We start from the raw sequence: 19,338 nt of genomic DNA on the forward strand, positions 1-19,338 counted from the left end.
CCGCGGAGCACTATGGCCACCGTATTTGACAGGAATACGTATTCCTGTCTGTGTCTGTGACCCCCGTTCAACCCACAACTGACAGGATTCGCCTTTCGTTTCTGCTGCTGTTTGAAATCTGTACTCGCACAGTGTGCTCCTGAATGACTTTTGTTGATGTTCGGCGCACAATGCATGCCGGTTAGTTTTGTGTCCGACTTCATCCCGACTTGCTCTAACGTATTACAAAAGTGGACGGCGATAAAACCGCAACAGCGAGGCGGCCGCAGTTTTTAGAGCCAGGTGCTGCAGTTGCTCTCCACCGACTGCACCGCGTGGCTCTCACCTGATCTAACAGCTGATTGGTTTAGCCATCGACTCAACAAGATGAAGTTTTAGATAAACTACTCATTTTTGTTGAATTTTAGAGATTAAGATTGTATTTGTCTGATCTGAAGGTTTATTCTGTGAACAGAAAACATGTTGTGTGACTGATGGTGAAAACAAACTGATATATGGGTCTGATCACTTTTTTAATGAACTGACATCATTCCAGACAGGATATAAGTGTGTCTGTGACTTCCTGCATGGACTGAAGGCTGCTGGAAACTGTCGGGAAACTGTCCGACTTCACCGCAGCTTTTTGTAACCGCCCCCCGCTGCGGCCGCCTGCTCTCGTCTACTTTCCAGGCGAGGGGCAGTTCATCTGAACGAGCCTATTTTTAGTTTGCGTGTAGACCGGCGACATTCCCGCACTGGCGCACAGGAAATGCTTCCTCACAACAAGAAGGGAGGGGAGGAAGAGCGGAGAGTGTCACAGCAAGAGGTAGAGAGCAGGCAGAAAGTGAAAGTAACATGGCGGAGAAGCGGCCGAGACACCGTTCAGAAGTGGATCCTACCACAAAGAAAAAGCCTGGATGTTTGGCTGAAGGTCTGTTAGCAAAGAAGGAAAGTGATCGACGGAGAAGACAAACGGGGATTTGTATTGGCGTCGCTTTTCCTCGGTGGAGAGCCCTGAAGGAAGAAATTGGGCTGAGGGCAGACACGGATGTTGCCTTGCTGCTGTTGGATAAGTAAGTGACTTGGTTTATAATTATATTATGAGTAGTATGAGTTGCTGTTACATGTACTGGACCTAGTACTTTATTATTTTCTTGGAAATGGTGCTATGAACGTAATGTAATGTTAGCAGCCTGGTGTTCGCCACCTTGTGTAGCACTGTGTACACACGGTGTGAAGCGAGTGTTACTCTGTGTACACCATGTGTGGCGACTGGCGAGTGTTACTTTGTGTATACCATGTGTGGCGACTGGCGAGTGTTACTCTGTGTAAGGTGTGTGGCGACTGGCAAGTGTTACTTTGTGTACGGTGTGTGGTGACAGGCGAGTGTTACTCTGTGTACACGGTGTGTGGCGACTGGCAAGTGTTACTCTGTGTAAGGTGTGTGGTGACTGGCGAGTGTTACTCTGTGCACATTGTGTGTGGCGACTGGCGAGTGTTACTCTGCACATTGTGTGTGGCGACTGGCGAGTGTTACTTGTGTACGGTGTATGGCGACTGGCGAGTGTTACTCTGTGTACACGGTGTGTGGCGAGTGTTACTCTGTGTACATGGAAGTGCCGCCGGCTTATTCGTTGTAATAACGCATTATCTGCTGGGAGGCGACAGAAGTTACGCACTATAGCTTTAAACTTTGGTGTTGCTACCTGTAGGTGGTGGTATTGGCCAGAGTTCAAAGTTCCTACCCCACAGCTGAGTAGGAGGTGGACTCACCATATGCAGATGCTCAGATGCTCTGCAGGACTGATGCTCGCCCTGAAAGTTGTGTGCGCTCTGGAGATGGTGCTTCCAGTCTTCTGGAGGAGTAGCTCAAATTGCTCCTTGGTTAACCTAAAATCGGCCTGGAACCGGTCTCCATCAAACAGCAGCTCTTGGACGAGGCGATGGTATTCACCGTATTGATGCCTCCGACGGTTAGTGTCATGCACCCACATCCTCCTTGCTCTACATGTACGTATGTCAGATTGAGCAGTGACAGCAGGGACATCACTATTAAGCTCATCCAAACATAATATGAGCGCAAGCATCTTCCGGTTGGTGCTCATTACCCACTGAGCAAGCTGACATTGTGACAACATCTTTTAGATGTCATGGTCAGACGTAGAAATGACGTTTTCATCGGGTGCAGAATTAAAGTTTTTACAACGTCTTTTTTGGACGTCTTCTGGACGTCTAGTTTTGACAGCTACAGGACGTCTGTACAAGGTTAAAATATGGTCCAAAAATGGTTGGTATGGATGTCCTCTCGACGTCTTATATGGACCAAATTTGAACGTAATTTTTATGTACAAAAATATTCAAATATTGGCCAAATTATGGTCCATTTACAACCTTGTTTTCCAGTGAAAATATACAGTATAGCATTCAAAATACACTTCAATTGTTGTCTTCCATTGTGAGAACATACAAATACCATTATCTTGGGTGTATTGTAATGTGTATATGTAATGCGTTGTGTATGTCCCCCTTGTCACTATTTTCCCATGAAAAAGTCCAACGTATTTCATTCAAAATACACTTTATTGTTGTCTCTCACAAATTCAAATTAGGGATGCACCGAAATGAAAATTTGTGGCCGAAGCCGAAGCCGAATATTATTGTTTAGTTTTTCATTAGTTTTTGCAGATGAACCCCCTCCAGATTAGTGTTGTCACGGTACCAAAATTGGGACCCACTGTGCGATACCAATGAAAATATCATGGTTCTGAGTAGTATCACGATACCACAACGAAAATGAGGCAGATGTGCCTTTTGTCATTTATAAAAAGATAAATCACTTTTCTATAATACATCAATGATATTTCAATGGAATAAATTACTTATTGACTTATTCATACTTCAAAAACAGCATCAATAAGTGATTAAGATAGGGGGGATCAAAATAAAATAAATAAATAAAATAAAAATCAACCAGCCACCCTCCTCCCCTGACAGTCCCTTCATAAGTAATGAACAGTCCCTAAAGTGCGATGAGGTTTGTGGGCCGTTACTGACACAAAGAGAGAAATGTGAAAGGTTCGTTTCTCCTCTGACACATCACATACCTGTGTTCGGCTGGCTCGGCTGTTCAGGTACTTTTGGGCAGTCATGACGCCAAGAAGAGGATATTATTGGAACCGACTTCTCCGTCGCCGGGTAAGCCGATGGCCGCCGTATTTGACAGGAATACATTAACGTTACTGTCTGTGTCTATGACCCCCGTTCAACCCACAATCGGTGGGATTCGCCTTTCGTTTCTGCTGCTGGTTGAAATCTGTAGGCTGCTCGCACAGCGTGCTGAATGATTTAAGCCTATTTTGCTCGCTCAAAACTATTTTTAGTCGCAAATGCGAGTGCCGTGACGGATGGATTGCCACACTGCCAACATTTTATTGCCCGTCACGGCACGCCATTTGATTGCGTTATCAAAACACGCCGATATTATTCGGCCTTGCTTTTAACTTATTCCACCGAATACCGAATGTGTGTTTTTTTGCAATATTCTGCCGAATATATTCGGTTACCGAATATTCGGTCCATCCCTAATTCAAATCTCTCACAAATCATGAATTCAACTTATTTTGTCTATGTTTAATGTTGTGTTGTATTTAATGTTATCTTGTGTATGTTTGATATGTTTTTCTGGATGGAGCATGCTTAAGGTGTTCCCCAGCATGTTTGCGGACAGCATCCTCAGTCCCCTCTTTAAATGTTTTCAGTACAGCCCCTGAAAAAGTTGGAAGACAAAATATGTTATCTCACTGTATGATACTTAATTTCAACACTAGGCGGCGCTGCTGTCAAAGCAGCTTCTCCATACTGACAAAAAATAATAAAATAAAAATTAATAAAATTGATAAAATTAATTTTCACCCATTTAGAAATTAGATATTTAAAATCTGATTACACAAGTGTGTTTACCATCCCCTTAAAGTCCACAATGTACTCTCAATTCAGTATTTACTACTTCCAAATCTAGGAAAAACACTTATTTTTTAAAAACTACAATTCCCTGGGACCGCGCCATGCAGTCCCAACATAGTTGTAGTTCTTCTGATGTGCAAAGTACGGTTCTAAATAGGGTTGTAAAAGATATATCTACCCAGTATATCTAATATTTAGTAAAGCCAAACTAGTTATTACACTGCATCTAGATGAACTATGTTAAGAAAAAGTAAAGATGTCGGCTAATTTTTGATATTTTAGCTAATACGCTAGAAACAGTGTTTTTGGGACAGTAGGTTTGTTTGCAGCTTATAAAATAGTGTTGTAAAAAGATAGATCTACTGAATATATCTAATATCTAGTAAAGCCGAACTGGTTATTACACTGCCTCTAGATGAACTATGTTAAGAAAAAGTAAAGATGTCGGCTAATTTTCGATATTTTAGCTAATACGCTAGAAACGGCATTTTTGGGACATTAGGTTTGTTTGCGGCTTGTAAAATAGGGTCGTAAAAAGATAGATCTGCTGAATATATCTAATATCTAGTAAAGCCGAACTAGTTATTACACTGCAACTAGATACGTGCTGCCACCGAAGAGGTCGTGGTCATTTCACGTATTTCTGTGAGATCAGGTTGAAAATGGCTCAAAGAATGCAAACTGTCTGATAGTAACTTTGACGCTAACGTTACTAGTTAGCTAGCTAGTAACGTTAGCTACAAGTAGAACTGCATGGATGGGCCGAAGCATAATGTTACGTAAATGCTGGTTCATGGCCGGAAAAAAAACGAACCATAATTTAATTTGGTCCGTACCTAGACATAAACGGTAGTAACCCGACCAAAAAAAAAAGTTTAGTAATTACAATAGTGAACCGTAGCCGTGCAATAACGTTAGCTAATAACGGTCATTGAAATTGGCCCTGACTAAAAGCAAAGCTGGAGATATTCTCAGACGACAGTCATGAACACAGTAAAAGTTCACACGAAAAGTAGACGTTAAAAAGATTTATATTGCTAACATGAAATAAAAGGTAATGTGCTAAATATAGCTACTTACCGATCAATTCAACTTCTCTCTCTGTCTGTGACTGCGACTCCGACCAACTGCAGGCAGCTAAAAATAAACTGTAACGGCTACGTAAATTCAAATTTGGCGGGTTTGCACTTGCACAGAACACCCAGCAGGTAGCAACCGTTGCTGCTGTGCTAATACCACACGCAGACAGGCACGCACGCACGCACACATACACACACACACACACACACACACACACACACACATACATTACAAATGTATTGGGAGTCCATATGTGTTAAGGTTTGATTACAGAGGCTGTTTTAAAATTTCATGTGGTGAGCAGAAAAAAAATCGACTACAGCGTTCAAATATTGAACATCATATCAACGTTCAGATGAAGTCGTAGTACGACGTTCAGATGCACAACCTATTACGGAGGTCATGTAGACGTACAGATATGGTTCTGGACTGACCGACGCGATATGGACCTGATCTGGCAGTAGGGATGGGGCCGATCCGATCCAGTATCGGTATCGGGTTCCGATACCAACGTAATTCACGGATCGGAAAGTTCTGATCCACCTGCGGAAATTTCGGATCCACGAGCCGCGTCTGTCCTTTCACGTTGTCTGCTGGAATGATATGATGATTGCTACATAGTAGTGTTGAACTGACCGAGGTACTAAAACATGACAGTACATATGATACCATAATGTTGGAGTACTATAGTACTACGTACCTCAGGTACCACTACTGTGGGATAAGATCAAAGTCCAATCGCAAGAGGGTGAGTGTCCATGCGGTGTCTAATAATGGCGTGCGCTGTCCACCTGGCACTCGATATGCCGCTGCAGTGGTTTGTATCCAGTGACATTTCAGGTATGAACTGAGCTATTGAGTATCTTTAAGCAGTGAAAGTTATTATTAATTTCTTTTTACTTGTAGGTTCGATTTATTTATATATGCTACAGTGATTTGTTTTCCACAGAGCTCTACGTGCGAGCATTTTACTCGCATTTGCGACTAAAAAAGTTTTGCGCGCGCAAAATAAATCATTCAGCACGCTGTGCCAGTACAGATTTCAACCAGCAGCAGAAACTAAAGGCAAATCCTGCCGGTTGTGGGTTGAACGGGGGTCACAGACACAGACGGGAATGTATTTCTGTCAAATACGGCGGAGGCTCATAGTGCTGCACGGCGCAAGAACGGCTTACCGGCAACAGCTCTGAAGTCCGACTCCAGGTCCAATAATGTCCTCTTCTTGGCGTCATGACTGCCCAAAAGTACCTGAACAGTCGAACTGTGGCGGCACACAGGTATGTGGCGTGTCAGAGGAGAAACGAGCCGTTCACATTTCTCTCTGTGTGGCAGGGAACGGTTCACAAACCTCACCGCACTTTAGGGACCGTTCGTTAGCCTACTTATGAAGGGACCGGCAGGGGAGGAGGGTGACTGGTTGATTTTTATTTTATTTATTTATTTTATTTTGATCCCCCTTATCTTAATCACTTATTGATGCTGTTTTTGAAGTATGAATAAGTCAATAAGTAATTTATTCCACCGAAATATCATTGATGTATTATAGAAAAGTGATTTATCTTTTTATAAATGACAAAAGGCACATCTGCCTCATTTTCGTTGTCATGATACTACTCAGAACCATGATACTTTCACTGGTATCGTACAGTGGGTCCGTGGGTACCGTGACAACACTACTACGTAGTAGTGTCTACTTGATTTGTATCTGTGCTGTTCAGATTAATATGACAGGTACTTTTTGTTTTTCGATAGTGTATATTGCACTAGTAGTTAAACACTGTCTTGGAATTTAATAAATATTGACAATCAATTTGAAACCCGTTGCAGTTGCATATTTGTTTTCAGGATGGGATTTTTCCTGTGAACAGGATTTCCTGCTTTTCTGACCTTATACTTACTTACTTTTGGGACATACATGCATACATACGTACATATCATACTTGCCTGTAGAGAGGAGTTTATTACAGCCTCATATAAAATCAACAATAATGATAATAATAATATTAAAGCAAACAGAGCTCTGGTATCGGAATAGTATCTGTATCGGCAGATATCCAAATTCAGGTATCGGGATCGGATTGGAAGTGAAAAAATGTGGATCGGTGCATCCCTATCTGGTGGTCCAATCGACGTCAGATGTTTGGTGGGTAAGGTTGGGTCGGTTCTCGGTAATACCAATTCGGTTCGGTACTCCGTCTTGGACCACGTTTTTTTTTTTTTTTTTTTTTTTTTTTTGAGACCGACTGGACCGCATACTCGGGCGGAACGTAGGTGGAGCGGACTCCGCGGAGGTCCGCCCAGTAAAAGCGGATGTCCGCAAGCCCTGTGCGTTCAAAGCACGACCGCGCGGACTCCGCTCCGTGCACCAGTGTCCCACAAGACTGCTTGACATGTATTTTCACATCACAGGGATTTTTCACGGACATTTTTACAGCAAACTACAACGTGGAAGTGCACTCGACTTCGCTTATAGTACGCCCTAGTCTGTGAGCACCTGTGTCTGCCTCTTTTCCAAACGCACAGCGAGCGGGAGAGAGAGGGGGGTGGGGTGGGGACTGAGCTAGGGGGTGCGAGTGTGCATGCGCCAAGGCCTCTATTGTAGCCTAGGGAGTTGATAATGGCAGACAATTTAGTCTTGAGGAAATCAAAGAATGCGCCACTATGGCAACACTTTGGCTTTGAGCCAGACGAAGGAGGCAACCCTTGATTGCACTGACTGAGTAAGCTGCAAAATTTATTTGTATGGAATAAAAGAAACAATGTGTTACTGTCACTCTGTTATCCTATGGTCGTTTTTTATTTAAGATGAGTCAATTGCGCCCCCACGTGGCGAAAATCCGGTATTACTGACTTGATGCGGTTTTTCCACAAAAACCAGACTTTTTTTTTCTCATACCGACCCAACCCTAGTGCTCATCGTGAAAGAAATGTCAAACTATAGATAAAAAACAAAGAGGTGATGCTGCAAAACTGCGCGGCTACAGTAACTGTCAAAATATTGTTGTCATAGAAACGAAAACCCTCGTGAGCGTTTTTTTTTTTTTTGGGCCCACAAATGCTTCATCCCAGCGCTCCGCAGCGCCCTTCCAGTGCCTTTCTGCCAGAAAAAGGCACTATGTGGACACAGGGCCTAACAAATCACAATTTGCTTCACAGGGCTTTCCAGCATATGGCATCCCTCTGTCCCTAGGACCCTCGCAGCGGATAAGGAAAAATTCCCCCCAAAAAAAACTTTAATGGGGGGAAAAAAATGGTAGAAACCTCAGGAAGAGCAACTGAGGAAGGATCCCTCTTTCAGGACGGACAGACATGTAATAGATGTCGTACAGAACAGATCAACATGATAAATTAACAGTAATCCGTATGACACAATGAGACAGAGAGAGAGACAGAGAGAGATGCAGGACAGATGGTAATGACAGTAGCTTACAACAACATTAATGAAAGGAATAATATAATTCTGGCTGTTGTGGTACAATTAGTGCTGTCAAGAGATTAAAAAAATGGAGAGATTAATTAATTATGATCTGTAATTAATTAATCTAATTAATCTCTTTTTTTAATCTCATCTCAAAATTGCAGAGAAAAGCCCTCAACTTGAGGTATTTTCATTTAAATTCATTATTGTGGCAGATGATTAAAAGATTGATATATATTACAAAAAGTGGTTTTATAAAGTCATAATTATTGTTTTCAACAATAACACACTTGAACACAAGGAGTACACCTAGCCATTACATTCTGTTGTTTTTGAGATTAGTCCCAATAAAGAGTGCTGCAACCTTCAGTCTCGACCACCAGGGGGGTGCTTGACTGTCATGACATGTCAGCTTCATTAAAAGCATAGCTGCAGATTAACGCAACAATAGATATAAAAACACACAGAAACAATACATCTGTGATCAGTTCCCTAATTTTATTTTAACAATTTTCTAAATTATTTTCCTCTTTTCCAATTTCTTGTTTTATTTCATGGAAGTGATCAATGTAAGTGCACTTGTCCTTTAAACTTAATAAAAAATAAAAGCTAACAAAATAAAAGACACCTGGTACATTCGTTACAGCTGTATCAGTTTATAGAACAGTTTTGAACAGAACAAGAGGCTGCACTGCAATGTGCAAATCACTCCTCTCGTGGCTGCCTGCCTGTCTTCTTCAAACGACAACACCCACAATTCATGTAGGAACTGCTGCAGCCAATGTGCAGCCGGTGGGAGCTGCATGACAACTCAACCACCATGATCAGTTTTTAATGTTTTATCGGGCAATAACTACTCTAGACTACTCCAGGCTCTAGTGTAATTTTCGGGACAATCAGGGCAGGATTCAGGATTCAGGACAACTGCTTGGATTTCGGGATCCAAGCTCGGATTTCAGGACTGTGCTGAAAAATTCGGCACAGTCCCGAAATCCAAGCTTGGAGTCCTGTATTGTCCCGAAATCCAAGCAGTTGTCCTGAATCCTGAATCCTGCCCTGATTGTCCCAAAAATTACACGGAGGTTCCCGGTCCGTGGACCGGAGGTCAGATACTTGCGTGCTAGGGCAGACAGCTTTTCATACAATGCTGATGCTGGGCTCTGCTCTGTAGCGCTGCAGCTCTCCCACAACTCAAGCACAAAGAAGCCCAATCGTGCGCCTACAGACGGATTTTATAAAAGGCAACTCTGTGGCATACAGAAACAGTAAAGTTAGAGATTAAAAATGAGATTAACGCGATCAAAAAAACATAGCGCGTTAAATATGGCTGTAATTAATTATTCGCAATTAACGTGATAATTTGACACCCCTAGGTACAATATGATTAAAGTATATATTAATATCTGATAGTGTACATATGTGACAATAATCATATGTATGTAATAACAGTAGAAGTATGACTAATGATCGGGGCGTCAGTGGCTTAGTGGTAGCTAACGATAATAGCTTACAACAACATTAATGAAAGTAATAATATAATTCCGGCTATTGTGGTACAATATGTTGAATGTATATATTAATATCTGATATAACATATGATATAATAATCATATGTGTATAATAACAGTAGAAGTATGACTAATGGTAAGAGCAGCAGCGGGAGGCATCTGGCATGACCACGGCAGCAGCACGACCACACACGTCACAGTATCCAGGCACTGCTGCGATATAGGTTAACCTGCGAGACAGTGGAGCACAAAGGCTCCAGAGAAGAAGCCGAGTAAGTGACGTGCAGTACGGACGAGTTAGCAAGATGCAGTAACATGACAGGGAGAGAGAGAGAGAGAGAGAGAGAGAGAGAGGATGCCCGGTGTATTATAGGAGGTCCCCCGGCAGACTAGGCCTTAGTCAGCCTAACTAGGGGCTGGTACAAGGCAAGCCTGAGCCAGCCCTAACTATAAGCTTTATCAAAGAGGAAAGTCTTAAGTCTAGTCTTAAATGTGGAGACGGTGTCTGCCTCCCGGACCGCAACAGGAAGATGGTTCCTCAGGAGAGGCGCCTGATAGCTGAAGGCTCTGGCTCCTGATCTACTTTTGGAGACTTAAGGGACCACGAGTAACCCTGCATTCTCAGAGCGCAGTGTTCTGGTGGGATAATATGGCACTATGAGCTCTCTAAGATATGATGGAGCCTGACAATTTAGAGCTTTATAAGTTAACAGTAGGATTGTAAATTCATTTCTGGATTTTACAGGGAGCCAGTGCAGAGAAGCTAAAACAGGAGAAATATGATCGCGTTTCTTAGTTCCCGTTAGTACACGTGCCGCTGCATTCTGAATTAGCTGCAGTTTTTTTAAAGATCTGTTAGAGCTACCTGATAATAGGGAGTTACAGTAATCCAGCCTAGAGGTAACAAAAGCCTGGACCAATTTTTCTGTATCTTTTCGGGTCAGGATAGGCCTAATTTTCGCAATATTACGCAGAGGAGAAAATGCAGTCCGTGAGGTTTGTTTTAAATGAGAATTAAAAGACAAATCTTGATCAAATATTACTCCGAGGTTTCTTACGGTAGTAAGAACGGTACGGTAATGCCATCTAGAGAAACTATGTCATCAGATAAAGAGTCTGAGTTGTTTGGGGCCAAGAACAATAACTTGAGTTTTGTCTGAATTTAGCATAAGGAAATTGGTGCTCATCCAGGTTTTTATGTCTTTAAGGCAGTTATGAAGTTTAGTTAATTGATTAGTTTATTCTGGCTTCATCAATAAATACAATTGTGTATTAGGGATGGGCAGCACAAGCAAAAACACTATTCGAAAATCATGGCAACTATTCGATGATTTTTCGAATAATCGAATCGGCCGTATGGTCCCTCGCCGCCTCCTGCATGCCTCGCTCTCAAATGACTGTGCATACTTGTTGTAGACTTGTGATACGCAAGCTTTGCCTCACAGAGTTTGCACTGCACCTCATTTTCGTTTATTTTGTCGAAGTTGTTCCACATGGAACTTTCTGATGACTGTAGTAGTCTCTGCATGTTTCTCCTGTTTGTAGAAGAGCATCAAACTAGCTGGTAGCCCATCTCACACCGCTGTAGTAATCCTATACTGCCCTCGTGTGGTTAGGAGTTGAATTGCATGTCAAATAAAGGGGGGAAATAAGACGGCGAATAGTAATAGTTGCATTAAAAAAATCAATTTTTCAAAATAAAACGACTATTCGAAAATTGTGACCCATCCCTATTGTGTATCATCCGCATAAAGGTTCATTCTCACTGCTGCGATGCGGAAATGCGGGACGGATTTGTGGAATATTCGCGCAGCGCTTTTCCGCGTTTAAACCATACACATAGGCACAGTACGGATGCAGTGCAGGATTTTGCGTTGTTGTGTTCCAATTCCGCACAGTGTAAAGGGGTGTGGGTGAACATGGACGCGAGTAGCAACAGCAGCAGCAGCAGCAGCGAGCTAGCAAGCTAACGTTTAACAAGCGTCATCAACTTTCTTTAGCACTTACCACTCTCACCGCAGCCACCCAGCTGGACTATGGACTGCCAGATGTTGTCCTTTAATTCATTGTTCATAAAATCATCCCATCTTTTATCAAAAAGGACGGGGTGCTGTGAAACGACGTTTATCAACCTTTCTCCCATACTGTCCTGCCTGGCTGGATTTCGGACTCTCCCGGGTCTGCGCGACTATAAACAAACAATTTCATTGGCCCAGCTAGTCAAAGTAAGAAACTTTTTTCACCGCACGAAGGCTCTGCCCCGGTGTGCAAACTTCCATAAGAACCCATGAAATCAACGTTTATATTTTTCCGCAAGAATAATCTGCGCAGATATTGTCCCTCAGTGAGAATGGACTTTAACAATGGAAATTTACAGAGTGATTTTTAATGATGTTACCTAAAGGAAGCATATATAGAGTGAATAGGATTGGTCCGAGCACAGAACCTTGCGGAACTCCAAAACAAACTAGGACTACAAGGCTCAATAGAGCTGTGACTCTTAGTCAGCCTGGCTACAGTGCTGAAAAGAAACCTGGGGTTGTTCTTATTGTCTGCCCAGACAAAACAAGATTCTTCCAGTTTGGTTAATCGCCAATTCCTTTCAAATTTTCGCAATATTTGTTTTAACTTACGGGTTTGAGAGTTATACCAAGGAGCAAACTTTCTTTGCTTTTGTGGCGATATGAGGGCTGGTACAATATTATGGCAAGGATTTAAGCTTATGAAATTTGAAAGGAAAACCGACAACGCCAAGTTGTGGCAATACGAGGGCTGGTACAATATTATGGCAAACATTTAAGCTCATGAAATCTGAAAGGAAAATCGACAACGCCGCCCTGGGAATTTCACCCAGTGTATTTTAAATAAATATAAATGGTAAGAGAGGCACGCAGGTAAGTAATACTAGGAAGGGCAGGAGACGTGGTTCAAAGTTTAACAAATACTTAACAAATTTTATTTAGTTGGTCACAATATGTTAAAAATGACTTAAAAGACAACTAAAGTGCTAGCACCATGCTCCAGTGCTGAGGCTTACCGACAGTGAGGGGGCGACTGGGGAGGAAGTCCAAATTAAAGGAAGAGCACCCCACTCGTATGTGACACACAGCAAAAAGTGAAATACATCATGTAAACCTATGGGTGGGTGGGTGGGGATGGGAATGGTGAACTCACTGTGTCAATATATCTGCTGAACAATGCACTTATACATTTTGGGGATGAATATGTAAATTGAAGTAATATGCATTTGTTCTGTATTTTTCATCTCTGTGGGATAATAATTGTAAAAAACCAATAAAACATATTTACAAAAAAAAAAAAAAAAGTGAAATGCAAAGAAAACCAAAATCCAGGATCACACAACACACGAAGGAAAACCACCACCCGGGACACCGCCACCACCATTGGCTCTCAGCAACTATAAGGAGAGGGGAGAACACAATTAGTTGACACAATAGGTAATTACAATCCACAAAAAGAAATATAACAGGTGTCCATACACGAAAAAAAAGTATTAACAGCCTAGGGCTGAAACTCAATAGAAATTAACAAAAATCATTAAACTATATCATGATTAGCACCTTAACAAAACAAAAACAAACAGAAAGAGTTAGCAAAGAAAAGGGTCTCTGGCCAGAGATACTAAAACAAATGGAGATAATCATTCAATTGACATGAAAACTAAATGATAAACTACCAACCAATTAATTCAAAACAACACAATACACTCCGAGAAAACAGATAAAATTACCTGATCCCATCTAACCCCCCGCACACACTCACTCATCCACGCACAGCCAGCTAGTGTGTATGACCGACCATTCAGTCTTCTAGGTCCTCACAAACACCCATGCAAACACACGCACGCACGCACGCACGCACACACACACACACACACAGTCGTGGCTGGGCAACTGCCACTGAAGCCCGCCGCTAAGACACAATGCTGGGCACAGGAGTACCATGGGCCGAGCAGTAACTTAAAGACAGTCACAAAATGAAGCAGCAGCAGCGGCAGCAAGCGAAGCAGGCGGTGGCGAAGCAGAAAGCAGCATGCACAGAAGCTATAGTCAATGTAGACCTCACCTGGTTATCGTAGATTAGCTGGGCTAACCGTTAGCTGTTAGTGCTGTCTGTAATAACTCAGTAACTCAATAAACAGTCCATGAAAAAAAAAAAAAATTCCAGCGGATATCTTAGTTACAGCATGATTGAGCTAGCAAAGCAGTTTTGTGTTGCTATGTGTGGTATTTATTCAGTTTTGGGAAATCACAATGTCTAGAAAGCATCAGTTGCTGCAGCTGACAGGGACAGCTAACAGCAGCAGCAAAGCTAACATCAGGACGTCATCTGTTAAAAGCCTCCTGTTGTCAGATATGACATGAAACTACTCCAGTTAGCTCAATCATGTTGTAACTAAGACATCCGCTGGAAAAAAATATTTTTTTAATCCAGTATCTTTGGTGAAACTGCCCTGATTTCAGCACCAGAGAGGAGCTATCTGTTGCCCCGGATCTCGCGAGAGTGTGTTGTTGAGACAGAGACAGGTCTTGAACAAGGTAAATTTTCTCCTGATTTGTCTGTCTGAAATTTACCATTTTGGTGTCGGAATGTTCTGAAGATATGTGGCTTGTGATAAATGGGTCCAATATCTGCTTCCGTGACTATGGGGCGAAATAATCGGCCATAATCTGTAATCACGTTCATTTCTCACACTGAAGTCAATGGACTCAGGACCTGCTGTTAGTCTCCTAAAGGGGCGTGCTGGTTCCGAACCCCACGTGACACTGATACAGGAAACTGACTCGCAGTGGACCGTCTTGGTTTATTCACTGTCTATGTTTTATTCCCTCGCCCCGTACACTGATTGGCTCATGAGCCGGGTCAAGTGCAGCGCAGCAGGCTCGCCTGCATTCAGCCACAGCAGCATATCATACTGCTACACTTTGTTAACTTCTTTTTAAGAGGTGCTACGGAGTCAAGTGTTGTTTGCAGCGAGCCTATGGCGCTATCGATTTAGGAGAGTTTAAAGTCGGTATGGGAAACTATGGAACGCGGAAAGGACCAAAATGTCTAATGTGACATTTGCATTAACAGGCCAAATTTGTACGTCTTAAGACGGTAAAAAATGACCTGTTAACACATGAATTTTAAACGTCTTAAGACATTTGGACATGAAAGCTTCCCTACCATTGGTTGGCGTCAATATACCCACCCCTTTTTAACGTAGGGATTGCGCTGGGCTGTATGTATGCCTATGTTGTTGTCACATGGGCTCTCGCTAGTGAGTATGTTTCTTATACGCACCTGTGATGGATAGCTTACGTTTAGCCTATGTACCATGCTACGTACCTATGACATGTTTTGTACTTCCAATGGCTGAGCAAGGCTTATCAAGAGAAGGCTGAGACGGGGTCAGACATGGGGGGATCGCACATGCGCAGTGTAACTTGAGCTGCGATTCTGGAGGGTGAAAGTGAATAAGTGCAGACCAGATGTTACTGCGCATGTGCAATCCCTCCATGTTTGACCCTGTGTCTCAGCCTTCTCATGGCTGAGGAGAGGCAACAATGGCTGCCAGAGATTTTGTGTAGAATTGTGGATGTACAATTACAGAATGTACCCGACTGTTATCATCCGATGACCAACAACAGGATTCCATACAGCCTGTTATTACCAGGTAGGCTATCAATTAGCAACATGAACTAGCTAAGTTACTGATGTGAAAGCTACAGATTTATTGTTTTCAAAGCTAAAGCAAAGTTAACACTGGGCTGAGTTTACATTTGTCGGTATGTGCCAGGTTTTGGCCGGGATAATGTGTAATTGTCCGACAGATTGAAATATCAATGGCGAAAATGTCTGGTTTTAACTTAGTTGTTAAAGGCAGCTGGCCTAAGTTGCTAATTTAGATGACTTTTTATATTGTGTACCGTTAACAGGATGGACACTATGGTGATGAGCATTCGTTGGGCCAGAGGGCGACTGTTGGAACCTGAAGTGGCCGATGAAATGCTTGGGCTCATCGGCGAATTAATTCAGGAAGCCAACAGTCGTCAACAACAACAACCTGGTAAATTTTCTTGTGGAATTGCGTGGAACAGCAGTGAAATATCCTTTTTCTTAATCCTCTTTTTCTCTTTGATTACAGCTCTTCCTGGTTTCACTGTACCTCAACTGGGAGGACAGACTGGAAGACCAGTGTTCCAAATAACCCACGAGCAGTTGCAGATGTTGCTGTCCTTTAACTTCTCTGGAAAACAGATTGCAGAAATACTAGGTGTGTCAAAAAGCACAGTCAAATGACGGTTAAGGTATGTGTCTATTGTTTGGTTTCTTTACAAAGTGCTTATAATTTTAGGGTTAAAAAACATTGCTGAATTGCCCTGTTTACAAATGATATAAAGAAAACAATATACAAATGTGTATTTGGGACTGTATTTCAAATCAAAAATCTTGGAGAAGAAAAAACAATGTTATGCTCATCATATACCACTTATCAAACCTTGGCACTGTTGTTTTATCTTAACTGAAATGATTAAGCTATGTTTTGTTTGCTGTAAAGCAATCTTGATTGTCATCTGACATTTATTACAACTGGAGCAGAATGTTCAAATGTGTCTTTTTTGGAGTAAAATTGATCTAATTTATTTAATTTTACACTTTGTCTTCTCTAGACAGTACAATCTCTCATTTAGGGGCCGCTACACAGACCTAACTGATGACGCACTGGATCAGCATGTGTGGGAGATCGTCTCTAGCAATGACGACATAGGACCAGAAGCTGTCAGGGCACGGCTTGTGGGTGAGGGCATCATAGTCCCAAGACACTGTGTGTGGCAAAGTGTCATCAGGACTAATCCTGAGGGTGCTGCTCTTCGGAGTATGTCCCACAGGCTTTGCAGGAGAACATACCGCGTAGCAGGGCCAAATTCGCTGTGGCATATTGATGGCAACCACAAGCTCATTAAGTAAGTTGCAATTGAAGCTGTTTCACTCTGATTTATTTATTTGCCCTAAAAGTGTCAATAGCCAATGTAAAGCTGACTATCTGATTTTAAATGTTTTTCTTTGTTTTTAATGCACTATCATGTTGAGCTATTATAACAAATAGCCTTTTCCCCACTGTCCTTTGAGTTAATATCTTTAATATGTTAATTTTTTCTCCCTCCCATCCCCTTTTTCCAATCCCTTTCTCCATCTTTTTTTAGGTGGAGGATTGTGATCCATGGAGGAATAGATGGTTACAGCCGACTTGTGGTATTCCTTCAAGCCTCAAACAACAACAGAAGTAACACTGTAATGGACTTGTTTGTTGAAGCTATCAGCCAGTATGGTGTCCCATCCAGAGTCAGATGTGACCATGGAGGGGAAAACAATGCTGTCTGTCTTTTTATGGATGTTTTCCGAGGCTCAACCCAGGGGAGTGCTTTAAGAGGGAGGAGCACTTACAATCAAAGTATTGAAAGACTGTGGGGCGATGTCTGGAGAGGCATTACAAACGTCTACCATTCCTTGCTCACTTTTCTGGAGAATGAAGGAACATTTAACTCCACCAATGAAATGCACCTCTGGGCTCTTCACTTCGTTTACTTGCCCCGGATAAACCGTGACCTCAGAGGTCCAAGGGGCGGCTTCGGCAGAGGACCAGGGCGCGGCTGCGGCAGAGGTCCAAGGAGCGGCTGCGGCAGAGGACCAGGGGCCTGGAGTAGCTGCCTTTGACTGGCTTGAAACAGTTCAGGTTCCCCTCAGTCAGTTTCAACCCAACGATGAACAGTTGGAACACCTTAGACAACACATAAATCCTTTGGGTGGAGCTAGAGACAGTTTGGGAACTGATGTTTTTGAACATGTTCTCAACTTTTTGTCTTACTGTACAGCAGAGTTATTATAGTTTTGTATTTTTCCATTAGTTTTTATTTTTATTTAGTTTTTAATTTTTGTTTTCAATTCAGTTTAGTTTTGGTTAGTTTCCAGAGTCTGTTTCCTCGTTTCAGTTTAGTTTTTATTAGTTTCAGTGTTAGTTTTTTAGGAGGGTGTATTTGTCTGGGGGAAGATGTAAGAAGTTCAGAATAGGTATTACAACACAAACACAACACTTTGTGAAGGCAATATTTGACTCAGTCATTTAGACTCAGTCTCAATAAACACATGCACCAGTGTTGTTGTGTTGACAAATTTGACCAAATTGACCAAGACTAAAACTAAAGACATTTTCTGTATAGTTTTATTTTAGTTAGTTTTGTGAGTACACAATATCGTTTCAGTTAGTTTTTATTTTTTTCTAAAGTTTAGTTTTTATTTTTATTTCAGTTAGCTAAAATGTTTTTTCACACCTAGTTTTACTTTTTAGTTTAGTTTTAGTTGTTAATGTTGATGGGTGAGCCGGCAAAATATGTTAATGTGTATATATTTAAAAACAACAGCAACAACAACAACAACAACAACAACAACAACATGATGTATGTGATTGAATTATTGAAATATGTTCCAGTAAAATGTGATTTATTTGAATGGTTCTGATGTCTATGTTTTTTCCATTTTAGCCATATCACAACATATGAGGGCACCATACTGAGGTCAGAGGCCTCTACTACGAAGCAGGATTTGGGGTTAGCGAGGTAACTTTAGGCTTAACTCTGGGTTTTCAGGACTACAACTGTGGTTCACTTCTTTCTGGGATAAATCACAATGGTAACTTGTGCTGAACAGCTAACCTGCTCTGGAGCAGGTTAACTTAAGAGGATTGGATCACAACCTGTCAACACCCCGGCCACTGACCAATCAGATCACTGGAAAAAAGAGTCGTCTTTCCAACAGGATCCCCACATGGACAAAAGTCCCAAGTTTGCAATAAAGTGACAAGTAAAAAAGGTCAATATAGGTTATTATTTATAGGTCGGTAGAATTATTGTCCCAGGCTTTTTATTACCACTCTGGTTTTAAAACAGAGCCTCCATACAAACACAGAAATCATGGCTCCATAGGGGCAGGAGGCTGCAACATATAAAAGAGGACGCCACACCAAAAGTAACAGTTTACGCACAAGCTTTATTTTTGTAACCCAAAATATTAACCAAAACACAAACAACTAAGAGAGAAACAAAAAGGACTGGAGACCCCGGCCAAAAAGAACAGAAGGAGGGAAGACGCTGAGCCAACCACGCAGCGGGCCGTCGCTCCCAGCGTCTCCCCCTAAACTACCTGAAAAGGAACTAAACCTAGAATAAACAAAAAGACAAATAAAGTAACTACCGGTAATCTCCAGCCCAAACTAAAACAACAAACTAACACAACAAAACCCCAGCTCCTAAATGAGCATGGGGGAAAAACCTGCTTGGGGAAAGAGAACAAAGGAGGAAAAGGGGAAAAACTCCTCACCACCTGTGC

At 42.0% G+C, this 19,338-nt stretch overlaps 1 pseudogene across 1 annotated transcript; it reads left to right on the top strand.

The window, feature by feature from the left end:
• Positions 1-845: 845 nt before the first annotated feature.
• Positions 846-18,508, top strand: LOC144458362 (uncharacterized; annotated as a pseudogene). The gene is made up of 4 exons (XR_013487856.1): positions 846-1,052; positions 16,100-16,262; positions 16,626-16,919; positions 17,160-18,508. The product of XR_013487856.1 is annotated as an uncharacterized LOC144458362 (transcript).
• Positions 18,509-19,338: the final 830 nt, after the last annotated feature.

Source organism: Epinephelus lanceolatus, chromosome 17, assembly GCF_041903045.1.
Source record: "Epinephelus lanceolatus isolate andai-2023 chromosome 17, ASM4190304v1, whole genome shotgun sequence".
Lineage (NCBI taxonomy): Eukaryota > Metazoa > Chordata > Actinopteri > Perciformes > Serranidae > Epinephelus > Epinephelus lanceolatus.